General features: G+C 46.9%; 1 long non-coding RNA gene across 1 annotated transcript in view; it reads right to left on the reverse strand.

Annotated features, from left to right (window-relative positions):
- Nucleotides 1-2,118: 2,118 nt before the first annotated feature.
- LOC117089994 overlaps nucleotides 2,119-12,241 on the reverse strand; it is a 45,822-nt gene continuing 35,699 nt past the window's right edge. The window contains exons 2-3 of the long non-coding RNA XR_004439838.1: nucleotides 10,176-10,244; nucleotides 2,119-3,105 (exon numbers count right to left, since the gene is read on the reverse strand). This is a non-coding gene — a long non-coding RNA (uncharacterized LOC117089994). The remainder of the gene's footprint in view (nucleotides 3,106-10,175; nucleotides 10,245-12,241) is intronic.

The following is a 12,241-nucleotide window of genomic DNA, read 5'->3' on the forward strand; positions in this document are numbered from 1 at the left end:
TGTGGGTAATATTCGTCATATTAATATGTATCAAAGCCAGGCACAGTGGTTCACAACTGTAATCCCAGCACTTTGGAAAGCCAAGACAAGAGGATTGCTTGAGGTCGGGAATTTGAGACCAACCTGGGCGACATAGCAAGAGCCCTGTCTCTACAAAAAGTAAAATTAGGCCGAGCGCGGTGGCTCACACCTGTAATCCCAGCACTTTGGGAGGCCAAGACGAGTGGATCACCTGAGGTCAGGAGTTCAAAGCCAGCCTGACCAACATGGTGAAACCCCGTCACTACTTTAAAAAAAAAAAATCCACAAGTTAGCAGGCGTGGTGGCAGGTGCCTGTAATCTCAGCTACCCTGGAGGCTGAGGCAGGAGAATGGCTTGAACCCGGGAGGTGGAGGTTACAGTGAGCCAAGATCGTGCCATTGCACTCCAGCCTGGGAGACAAGAGTGAAACTCCATCTCAAAAAAAATAAAATAAAATAAAATAAAATTAGCCAGGTACAGTGGTACATGCCTGTAGTCCCACCTACTCAGGAGGCCTAAGTGAGAGGATGGTATGAGCCCAGGAGTTTGAGGTTGCAGTGAGCTATGATCAGGCCACTGCACTTCAGCCTGAGTAATAGAGTAAGATCCCATCTTTAAATATATGTAGGTAAATTTTGGGTCTAAGGCCAATCTGTCTCTGATCTCTGCTCCACTGCCCACCCAACCCCACCACCACCAGCAGCAGCAGCTGCTGCCCTTCCTCACTAGTCTCTTCCTGCCCCTTTATATTCTCAGTGGGCTGACTGTTAGTTCTTCCTGCCGGTGCAGTTTTCACCTGGTCCCTAGTAAAGGACCTGTGCCTGAATTTATCCTGTGAAGAGAGGAATGCCTTCACTTTCCTTCCAGACACTGGTTCACTTCCTTTGCCCAGGTGAGTTTCCATAGGATATTGGAAACATTCCATTTACCAGAGCTTTCATATACACCCAGTCTGAAGAAAATATTCAACTTAACTACTGAGAACAAAGAATTTGGGGAGATTCCAGTATGACAAGTAACAATACTCATCTAAGACCTGAGTTCTACCACTTGTCCTCACCTCCACCCTGAGAAATCTTAAGTGCCCTCAGGGAAGAAAAGCTAGTCAGACTAATTAATAAATTGTTTTCTCTCACTGAGTTAACTTATGCTGAATTTCAAAGACAGTATCATTTCACATCTCATGTATCAGATGTTGTAGTATGCTCTAATCACCTAGGTTAGGGGTGGGAGAGTAGTTGATAACAATAACTTGAGGTAAAATAAGTATAAGTCATGAATCTTACTTTCAAGAAATTTATAGAATATGTTATCTATACATAAGAAGTTACCCCCAGAATGTAGTTACTTGAAACAACAATAAACATTTATTCTCTCTCTCAGTTTCTGTGGGTCAGGAATTCAAGGGCAGTTTAGCAAAGCAGTTCTGCCTTGATATCACTCTTGAAGCTGTAGTCAAGATGTCAACTAGGGCTGTAGTTATCTGAAAGCTTGACTGGGGCTGAACACTCTGTACTGCAAGCAGGTTCACACACATGGATAGCAAGTTGGTGCTGGCTTTTGGTGGAAGGCCTCAGTTTCTTTCCACACTGGCCTCTCCATAGGGCTGCTTGGTGGCTGCTTGGTGGCTGGCAAGAGATCCGAGAGAGACCATGGTGGAAACTGCAATGTCTCCTATGATTTCGTGTTAAAAGTTACACATGTCACTTCCACAGTATTGTGTTGGTTACATGGGCCAGCCATCATTCAGTTAGGAAGGGAAAACAGAAAGGGCATGAATACCAAGAGAGGAGGGTCAATGAGGCCATCTTGGAGGCTACCACATAATCTATCTGGGATTTCAAAGTTATGATAAAAAGCAATGCTAAATAGAAGAGCTACTATGTTTATAAACCTACAACTTTGAATATGCTCATGATAGAATGAATTTCATAGTTTTTCACAAAATGCCATTGAATAAGTGACTTCAGTAAACTCTATTTTGAAACTTGGTTTTTATTTTGCGCTCCTTGAAAACATTCTTCAGAGTAGGCTAAAGGATTTAATGAATTATATGGTTATCTTAATTTTCATTCAAAGGATATCAGCCATGCTGCTACAACAAAGAAACCCACAAATATAGTGAGCCTCTTACTTCAAATAAAGTACTAGTACAGAGATATATGGAGTAGATGGTCTTTGATAGAAAAGGCTTGCATCTCTGGGTCCATGGTGGCTGCTTAATGTGTCACCATGTCATAGCAAGCAGAAGGATGAAAGAGTGAGAGCAACTACCTTTCCTTTTTAAAGGCATGACCCAGAAGTTACACACATTGCTTCACTCACATTCCATTGACCAGAACATAGTTATGGGACCACCTCTAATTGCAAGACAGGCTGGGCAGTGTAGTATCTAGCTGGCAGCCATGCACCCTGCTAAGATTTAGTGTGTGGATAGCAGGGTAGCAGAGTCATACTATTAAAAGGAAGAAGAGACAGGACGATGAGAATTAGTGGTCTCTGCCACATTTACCTGTCCCTTGTGGGGACAGGACAGGTGACAAAAGTTAACAAGTAATTGGACCACATCTCTGGATCCAATTCAATAATTAGATGCACATTAAAAACACGATAGTAAGAAATGCTATCTTGCTAGAAGACCACCTTGTAAAAAACAATGTCATACAATTCAGAAATTAGTTTTGTAATGTCACTGTGTTATGTTTACCATTGCTTTCAAAACAGGCTCAATTTTTTCAAATATTTGTTTATCCAGGCAATGTGCTTGGCAGTGGAAAAACAGAAGTAAACAAGGTCCTTACCTCACAGAACTTAGTCTAAAAGGACAGACAAACAGGAAGATACAATATAGTGGGGTAGGTGCTGTGACTAGTGAAATCAGGAGTACTGGGTGGGGGATTAATGAAGGCTTCTTGGAGGAATTAGTGTTTGTGCTGGGACTTGATCTATAAAACACATTACATTCAATCCCAGCTACTCAGGAGGCTGAGGCACAAGAATCACTTGAACCCCGGGAGATGGAGGTTGCAGTGAGCCAAGATCACACCACTGTACTCCAGCCTGGGCGACAGAGTGAGACTCCATCTCAAAAAAAAAAAGAAAAGAAAAAAAGCAATATTACAGAGAGCATATCAGAGTTCAAATAGATTTCAAATTTATCAAACAGACTGAATGAGGCTTTAATATTTACAACCAAGTACTGTAACCATACATATAGCATATTAGTTTAATTATCCCAACAAATCTATGAGAAAGATATTACTGCCATTTTACAGATGAAGATATTGAGACCCAAGGAGGTTAAGGAACTTGCCAAGGTTACATATCTATTAAGTAAGGGAGGCAACATTCAAACTCAAGTCTTTTCAGATGACTTCCCTGTGCAAAATAAAAGCACATTAACAAAAAGCAAACATTATCATTAAAAATTCTGGCCAGGCGCAGTGGCTCATGTCTGTAATCCCAGCACTTTGGGAGGCTGACCCAGGCAGATCACAAGGTCAGGAGTTCGAGACCAACCTGACCAACATGGTGGAACCCCGTCTCTACTAAAAATACAAAAGTTAGCTGGGGCATGCCTGTAATCCCAGCGACTCAGGAGGCTGAGGCAGAAGAATCGCTTGAACCTGGCAGGCAGAGGTTGCAGTGAGCCAAGATCACACTATTGCACTCCAGCCTGGACAACAGAGCAAGACTCAGTCTAAAAAAAAAAAAAAAAAATTCTATAGAATATGCTTTCATAAAATATTTAGAGTTACTTCTATCATAGGTGCATCCAAATGTATTCAATTTCTAAATTATCCAAAGACTTCATTAATACCCTGGATAATTAAGTGTTAGACCATGTACTCCAGACTATAAGCCTAGGACTTCAGAAGAGTGGCACATTGCTGAGATTTAGAATGAGCTGGGGAAGACCGGGCTCAGTGGCTCACGCCTGTAATCCCAGCACTTTGGGAGGCCGAGGCAGGCAGATCACTTGAGGTCAGGAGTTCAAGACCAGCCTGGCCAACATGGTAAAACCCCGTCTCTACTGAAAATATAAAAATTGGCCAGACCTGGTGGTGGGTGCCTGTGATCCCAGCTATTCAGGAGGCTGAGGCAGGAGAATCACTAGGAGGCAGAGGTTGCAGTGAGCCAAGATCATGCCACTGCACTCCAGACTGTGTAACAGAGCAAGACTTCATCTCAAATAAATAAATAAATATTTTAAAATAAAATAAAGAATGAGATGGGGAAGCTTATGCAGGGCTTAGATGGGCCTTGATGACCAATACAGAGGACAGTGCATTCCAGACACTGGAATCACAGGAGCAAAGCTGAAGACAAAATGGGCACATTAGTGAGACAGTACTGAGACACTGAGACCCAGATGACTAAAGTTGAAGGTGTATTTGAAAGAAGCTTTCTGGTTCTCCCAGGTACAGGTCAGGAGAACGGAGAGATTGGAGACCTCAGGGTCAGTTTACCCCCACTTAAGTGGCCATGGTAGCTGTGACCTACCCTCACTTTTCTAGGAAAAAATATATCCCAGCATTCCCAAGATCTTCTCTCTTCAGTGTAATCATATTGTCACCTTGAATATCAAAAGACATGTATTATTTTCCTAATGCTGGTCCGGGGCTGTACCGATTGACAGACACAATCTTTGCTTCATTCAAGTTTCCAGTCCGATAGGATACAGACAATTCAGCCAACAAAATGAGGTAAACTTAGCCCAAAATAAAAGCATCATGATTCCCTTAAGAGGTCAAAGTGCTTACAGCTGTACCATGTAGGGGCCATAACAAATGCTACATTTAAGAGGACACTAGGCATGGTTGGGGTGGTCCCAGGCTTGATAAGGTTACTTATGCCCCCAAATCCTTGTGGTCAACCCCAGAACAGTCGCCTGGAAAAGGACTGATGGACAGGACACCTTTCCTCCAAAGGAATCCTGCCTCTCCTATATGCCCCAAAATGAGCATGAGTGGGAAGCTAACCAGAGGGAAAAATAGGAGGTGCTGTTAGGGTCAGACAGGATCCAGCAGCCTGGACCCAAGTGCTCGGAAAAGGCCCTTGTCTGAGTGGCTTTCTGGATTTCCTGCCCTCAAACACCTACCCTGCCCAACATGCACACTCAATCTCTTGCCTCCTGTTCTGCCATCACTGTGATTAGGAGGCACTACCCACCAAGAGGACGACAGACCACTGAGGTTCTCCTAAAGTGAGAAGGGAAATCACCCAGACCCATCCCCAGTGGGGAAGGGCAAAGAGATAGCAGAGGGCAGGCCTTTAAGATTACTAGAGAAAAGTGTTTCCAGATCTTAATGAAGATCAGGATCCTCCTTATCTCTCAACCCTCACTCATTTCTCCCAGTTCTACTCATCCAGAAGACGTAGAGTTTTCTGGCACAAGTGAGCAACAGCTGGATGGGGGTGGGGGTGTGTCTGTGTAGGTGTCTGTGCCTCTAGGCATGTCCCAGTGGTTTTTATGTGTGGGAGAGAAGTCAGCAAACAGGGTGTGGTTATGGGTGTGTCTCACGTGGCATGAGGCATCTACAGAGCAGTTCTGTTGAAATCCCTGGGCTCCCTGCTCTACCAGCCCTGGCTTTTAGTCCATTTCATGACCCTGATGAGACCAGATTCCCAGCTGATGACGCCCATTCCCAATCACCAGCTTCCAGCTCTTTGGCCCCTCCCCCATCCACACTCTTACTCCTCTGGCAGGCTAGCTGGGCTTTTGGCTGGGAACTGAGCTCAAAGCGGAAACAGGCAGTTGGGAGGTGTGATTTATGTCTCTGACTTCACCCCAGGCTGGAGCCCAAACACTTAGACCCTCCCCGCAAGTACCCGTCTGGCAAATTCTCTCCTCCCCCTCAAAATCTCAGGCTCTTCTAGCTGGTCAGAGGTCTTCCAGGCAACCCCATCCTCACTACCATCCCCCGCCACTAACACTACCACTCACACCTGTAACTCCTGCTGATGACAGTGATAGAAGAATTAACTTCACGATTACCCACAGGAGGCAGGATTCTATCAGCCCCAAACAATAGGTAAATCCCTCCATATATCTAATTTCCTTCTCTCCTGCTGTTGACCAGTAGTTGGTAGGAACAAAGGGGAGCTAACTCACTCAGAATTCTACCTCTGGCCTCTCAAGGTCTCTTTGCAGATTTAAGGTAATCCTCAATCCTGTGATTGTTTCTATCTCTAGAGACTTCTTATAAACATTCTCAAAGACATCAGAGTGCCATTTTCTTGCTCCTGATCAGTAACTTGATGCATATCTTTATCTGCCATTTGTCAAGAGCTGAAAAGCACACTCCCACCCCCCACAATCTGGAAGCCTAGAGTCAGAAAATATCTTGCTAGGAAGTGAGAGTCCTCTAACTCCTTCCAGGGGCTCCCACCTTTACCACTTAGAAAATCCTACTAGAAATCTAGTTTCATCTTTTCTCACTTTTAAAGATTCCTCATCAGTCAAATGCCCCTGTTAACTTTAGAGAATAGTTGAGGAGGATTAAATGAGGAAATCAATTTGAAAGATATAAAATGCTGCTTCATAGGATTATTTTGAGGTTAAATGAGGTCACATATGTAAAATGCTTAGATCTATACATGGTACTTGATAACTATTAGCTGTTTTCTCCTGTAATACCTCAAAAATTGGGGAGGGAACTGGGAGTTTGCCCTTCCTAGACATCTAGAGCCCATGGGCTCATTATAACCTTGTTGGATGGGAAGCTCAGATTCCTAGGTTTTAGTTTCTGAAAGTACATGGTTGCATGAATGAATGAATCCATGCTCCATTCAGTTTTCTGGGGTCTGGCCTCTCCTTCCCTGGCTTCCTTCCCATCACCCCCTACAGAGCCTTTCCCCTAGATCACTGAGCTCATCCTGGTTACCAATTATTTGTTTATTCCTGGCCCCCACACAAGGACTCCAGCCCCAACCCTGGTTTTCCCCTGAGTTCCTGTATGAGAATCTGAATGTGTTGGGGTAAGATGGAACCTCAAGGATCACCTAGCCCAATTCCTTTGATTTAGGAAAGACAAAATTGAAAGCCAAAGAAGGGCAGACTTGCTCAAGTTGGAACTTCCAAGTGAAATACCTGGATTCAGCCCAGGGAGTCCCTGTGTGCTTTCAAGGGAAAAAGAATTCTCATCCCCTTCTTCATTTCTCTCTCTCAGTGAGTAGAATAAATCACTATTTTTAACTACCTAAAACATGAGCAAAAGCTGGAGAAAGGCTCAAGGAAGTCCCTCCACATACAAGCTTACTGGCTTCTTCCTTATTTTCCCGGGTCTTCTCTAATCCTTGTATCTGCCCCTTCTTGCATTCCTCCCTTCCTCCACCTCCAGTCACACTTAGATGGCTTCTGTGCTAACGTGTATGTCATTTGCATATCAACAATAGATCAATAGATTTGGGGGGTTTTTGTGTTTGTTTTTTTTGTTTTGTTTTGTTTTGTTTTTTTGAGATGGAGTCTCACTCTGTCTCCCAGGCTGGAGCGCAGTGGCACAATCTCGGCTCACTGCAAGCTCCGCCTCCCGGGTTCACACCATTCTCCTGCCTCAGCCTCCCGATAGCTGGGACTACAGGCGCCCGCCACCACACCCGGCCAATTTTTTGTATTTTAGTAGAGGCAGGGTTTCACCATGTTAGCCAGGATGGTCTCCATCTCCTGACCTCGTGATCCACCCGCCTCAGCCTCCCAAAGTGCTGGGGATTACAGGCGTGAGCCACTGCACCCGGCCTTGTTTTTTTGAGACAGAGTCTTACTCTTTTGCCCAGGCTGGAGTGCAGTGGCATGATCTTGGCTCACTGCAACCTCTACCTCCCAGGTTCAAGCAATTCTCATGCCTCAGCCCCCTCAAGCAGCTGGGATTATGGGCGTGCGCCACCATGCCCAGCTAATTTTTTGTATTTTAGTAAAGACGAGGTTTTACCATGTTGCCCAGGCTGGTCTCAAACTCCTGAATTCAGGCAATCCACCCACCTTGGCCTCCCAAAGTGCTGGGATTATAGGTGTGAGCCACCACGCCCAGCCTAGATTTGTTTTTAAAAAGTGAATTTGTTGCTGAGCACAGTGGCTCATTCCTGTAATCCCAACACTTTAGGAGGCCAAGGCAGGAGGATCACTTGAGCCAAGGAGTTCAAGACCAGTCTAGGCAAACATAGTGAGACCCCGTTCCTACAAACAAAGAATTCGTTTTAAAAGGAAAAGAAGAATGGGTCAATGGCTTTCTTTGAAAGTGTTTAGTCTGAATCCAACACCTAGGTCCAAAGTGGGGTACACTTGACCAGCAGCTTCTGTGAGCATGACCACCCCATAAGCCTCATAAAGGCATTCCTTTTGCCTTTGCCAGTGAGGCTCTAGCATTCCAAAGATAAACCTAATGGACTGGTCTTTCCTAAAGTAAAGCCAGATTGCTTGGGTTTGAATCCCAGCTCTTCTGCTTACCTTGGGCAAGTTTGTGCCTCAGTTTCCTCATCTTATGGAATAGGTCAATAGTACCTCCCTGATAGAGGGGCAGTGCCAATTAAACAAGTTAATACATACAAAGCTCTTAGAATGCATACTATGTAGCATAAAGCATAAGCTATTATTATTATAGGAGAGACAATAACTCCAGGAAGCTGTGCCTCCACCTCCACCCCCCATACATACTTGAGCCATGTGGCATGGCTCCTCTCTCTCTTCCTGGGATCTCATTACCCTTCTCCAAACCTGCCCATCTGGCCCCTGTACAGTCTTACCCTTATCCAACCCCCAGCTCTACCCCTGGGGCCCAAACCTGGGTGTAGGGGAGGGAAGAAGAAAGAAAAAACGTGGCCATTTTAGGGCAGAAGAGCTGTTCGAGGGGAGAAGGGGTGGGGGCAACAGGGAAGTGGACCCAGAGTTGGGAAGCTCCTTATTGGGAAAGGCCCCCGTCTGATTCTGGGAGACAGAGGCCAGGCCTGGGCACTCAGCCAAGTCCAAAGAGCAGGCCCTAGGCCCTAGTCCTGGCCCCCAAAGCCAGCACCAGTGAAGAGACTAAATATTCAGTTGCTTTGGGCCCTTCTCCAGACAATCACAGGACACTTTCCCTACCCCAACCTCACCTCTTCTGACAAAATACCCATGGTGATTAAAGTAGCTGGAACCAGGAGTACAAGGTCTCTGTGTATATATGTGTGTGCTGGGAGGAGGGAGAGACTCATGCTTCCGGGCCATAATAAGGTCAAACCACTGTTCCAAAAGTGGCTGCCTCTAGGACACTGCCCACCACCCACAACCCCCACTACCTCCCCCCAAGTCCAACGGCTGGCTGTGAACTCCTCCTACAGGAATTCAGCCAGTTCTGGGGAGACTGCTGATGAGGGGGGCCCAAGGGTGAGTAACGGTTCCCGTGGGGATCGGGGTGCCCATGACTAATCAATGAGAGGGTGAGAAATAAAACTTACATTCCTTGACTTGTAGGGCAGTAGCTGGAGGTGGGAGGTGGGGCAGGGGCAGACTGAAGCAAGGACAGCCAAGTAGGGAGGCAGAGAGGGACGCGAGGCTGAGGCGGGGGTGGGGAGTCTTTCCAGCCCTGCTCTCTCCACATCTCAGGCTGAAGGAGAGGCAGGCCCCAGGTAACCAAACACCTGGGTTTCTGTTTCCCATCCCCTGGCAAATAAGCCTCTCCTCCAGTTCATTCAATCCAGGGCTACAGACTTTGAATGGGCTGAGGGAAGGGCACACTGACATCTCATTTGCATTCCTCAGCCCCTACCCCACTTATCTAGGAGTCCCTGTGCCCAGAAGACCCGGCTTGGAAAAACTCCCCTGTGCAAGGCTGAGAGCTAGACTAAGGGCATAAGAGCGGAAATGAGCTGGGAGCCAAGATGCTGAGAGGAGGAAGGAAGCCAGTCTGCTGCCACAAAGGAGTCAGGAAAGAGAGGGAACAAACAGCCAAGTGCTTCCTGCCCATCCCCTTCCCTGCCTCCCCACCAACCTCCTCCAGCCTGTCCAGACATCTCAGGCCCAGGGGGAGTGGGGAAAGGAGAGCAGAGACTCACACGAAATGCCCTCTAATGCTTCCAGCTCAGCAGCCTTCATGGCAGAGGCCGGGGCTATTCTCAAAGCAGCTCCTGTATCATGCCTAGATGATCACTCCCATGTCAGCCAGTTCCAGAAGTCCCCTTACCCCAATTTCCTCCACCAAAGTGACTCATTCCTCTCTGTTTCAAGCTTGCTTTCTCTGGCCCTCCAGTATCTGCAGTTGAAAGAGAACACCATGAGTTTGGGAAGGGACGTGGTGGTGGGGAGGGTTGGGAGAGTTTTAAGAACAGGCAGCCCTCTTCCCCAAACTACTATCTCACCTTCCACTGCACTAGCACGAGAGCAGGAGCAATCACACCTCACACACACGCACCCCAACTTTAGCCTATTGACAGCTCAGGATACAGATACATCCATGCAAATACACCAACACAAACATGTTCAGATTTTCAGACCATACACACACGCAGAGGGAGGTTTTCACCTCACAGGCACATTCACATCACACAGGATCTTTTCCCAGCCTGGCCGGCACAAATGGTGAACATGAGAAAGATGTAGAAACCTGGGCCAACTTGGACCCAAAATATATTCCAGGTTTGGCCCTTCTCCAGGCCTGTTTCTCCTTTCCTTACTACTCTCCCAGGGCTTTCCCATGCAGAACACGGGAGAAGGTGGAGAGGCGGCACCTGAGGGTGCTCTGTTCCTAAGCTGTGATACTCAGTCAGCTCTGTCTGGGTTTCTGGAACCCAGCCCCCCTCCCTGAGGTGATCACATGGAAAACGTCCAGCTGCGGTTGCTTGGAGAGATGAGCTCAGCCAGTCTGAGTGGGGCTGGGGGCCTGGACTCAGCGTCAGACTTTCCACTTCGGACCTTACCCCTCCTCCCACCTCCAAATACCACTCCAGGGATTCAGGAGCAGGAAAGGGGCCAAAGGGACTTCTGACACAAATGTCACAGTCTTGGACTGGTTCAGAGGGGAAGGGTGGACACTGATGAAGGGCAGAACAGATCTGGAAGCACCTCTAGTCTGCTTCATTCCTGCATACCCACTTCAGGGAAATAAATCCAAAGATAGACCAAAAAAGACAAGGGAGACTAGCTTGCAGTGTAAGAAGTGGGGGAAGATGACTTCAGAAAGTCATCTTCCCAGGGGTGGGAGGGGGAGGGTGGGGAGCTCAAGAAAGAGTAGATTCAACTCCATGACCCCAAAATGACAAAGGACATAGAAAGCTGTGTCCTAAATGGAAAGCTGGGGGTGACAGAGGAAGGAGCAGACCGGTGTTCCACACTGCCTCTCATTGGCCAATGAAGAGTTCCTGACCTGGCAGGAGGAAAGGATTAGTCCCTTAATCCAGTCTTCCAAAGTCTATTTCCCACTCTCCGTGACTCTGCACCCCTGCCCTCCCTCTCCTCACGTTCCTTTCCCTCTATCCCTCCTCTCTGTTGTGTGCTTCCCCTTTCCTTTCTCCTTTCCTCTCACCTACCATCTTTCTAGGATCCTCCTTCCTGGTTCCTCCACCCTCTTCTCCTTCACCAATCCCAAGCCACTCTGTCTTTTCCTCTCTCTAAACCCTCTCTGTCTACCTCTTTGCTCTTATTTATGTCTCCAACCTAGCCCATTTCCCCCTCCTTCTCCCTCCTTATTCTCCCCAGCATAACCCGCAGAGCTTTATACATAGTAAGCATTCAAAATGTATACTACTTAGATCAATGGCATTTATTAATTAATGTCCCTTGCACAATTCTAGGAACTTAGAGTAGACTGAGATCTTTATTAGTTAAAATGTTGGAGCCACGAAAGGTTTTTTTTTTTTTTTTTGAGACGGAGTCTCGCTCTCTTGCCCGGGCTGGAGTGCAGTGGTGGGATCTCAGTTCACTGCAAACTCCGCCTCCCGGGTTCACGCCATTCTCCTGCCTCAGCCTCCCAAGTAGCTGGGACTACAGGCGCCCGCCACCTTGCCCGGCTAGTTTTTGTATTTTTTAGTAGAGACGGGATTTCACCGTGTTAGCCAGGATGGTCTCGATCTCCTGACCTCGTGATCCGCCCATCTCGGCCTCCCAAAGTGCTGGGATTACAGGCTTGCGCCACGGCGCCCGGCCAACACGAAAGGTTTTAATCTGAAAAGTAACATCATCAGAGCCTTAGTTTAGGAAGATTAATTTGCCTGCAAAGAGTAGGGTGGATTTCAGGGGAAAATGAGACCCTTT

Source organism: Trachypithecus francoisi, unplaced genomic scaffold (assembly GCF_009764315.1).
Source record: "Trachypithecus francoisi isolate TF-2019V2 unplaced genomic scaffold, Tfra_2.0 Lachesis_group11, whole genome shotgun sequence".
Taxonomy (NCBI): Eukaryota; Metazoa; Chordata; class Mammalia; order Primates; family Cercopithecidae; genus Trachypithecus; species Trachypithecus francoisi.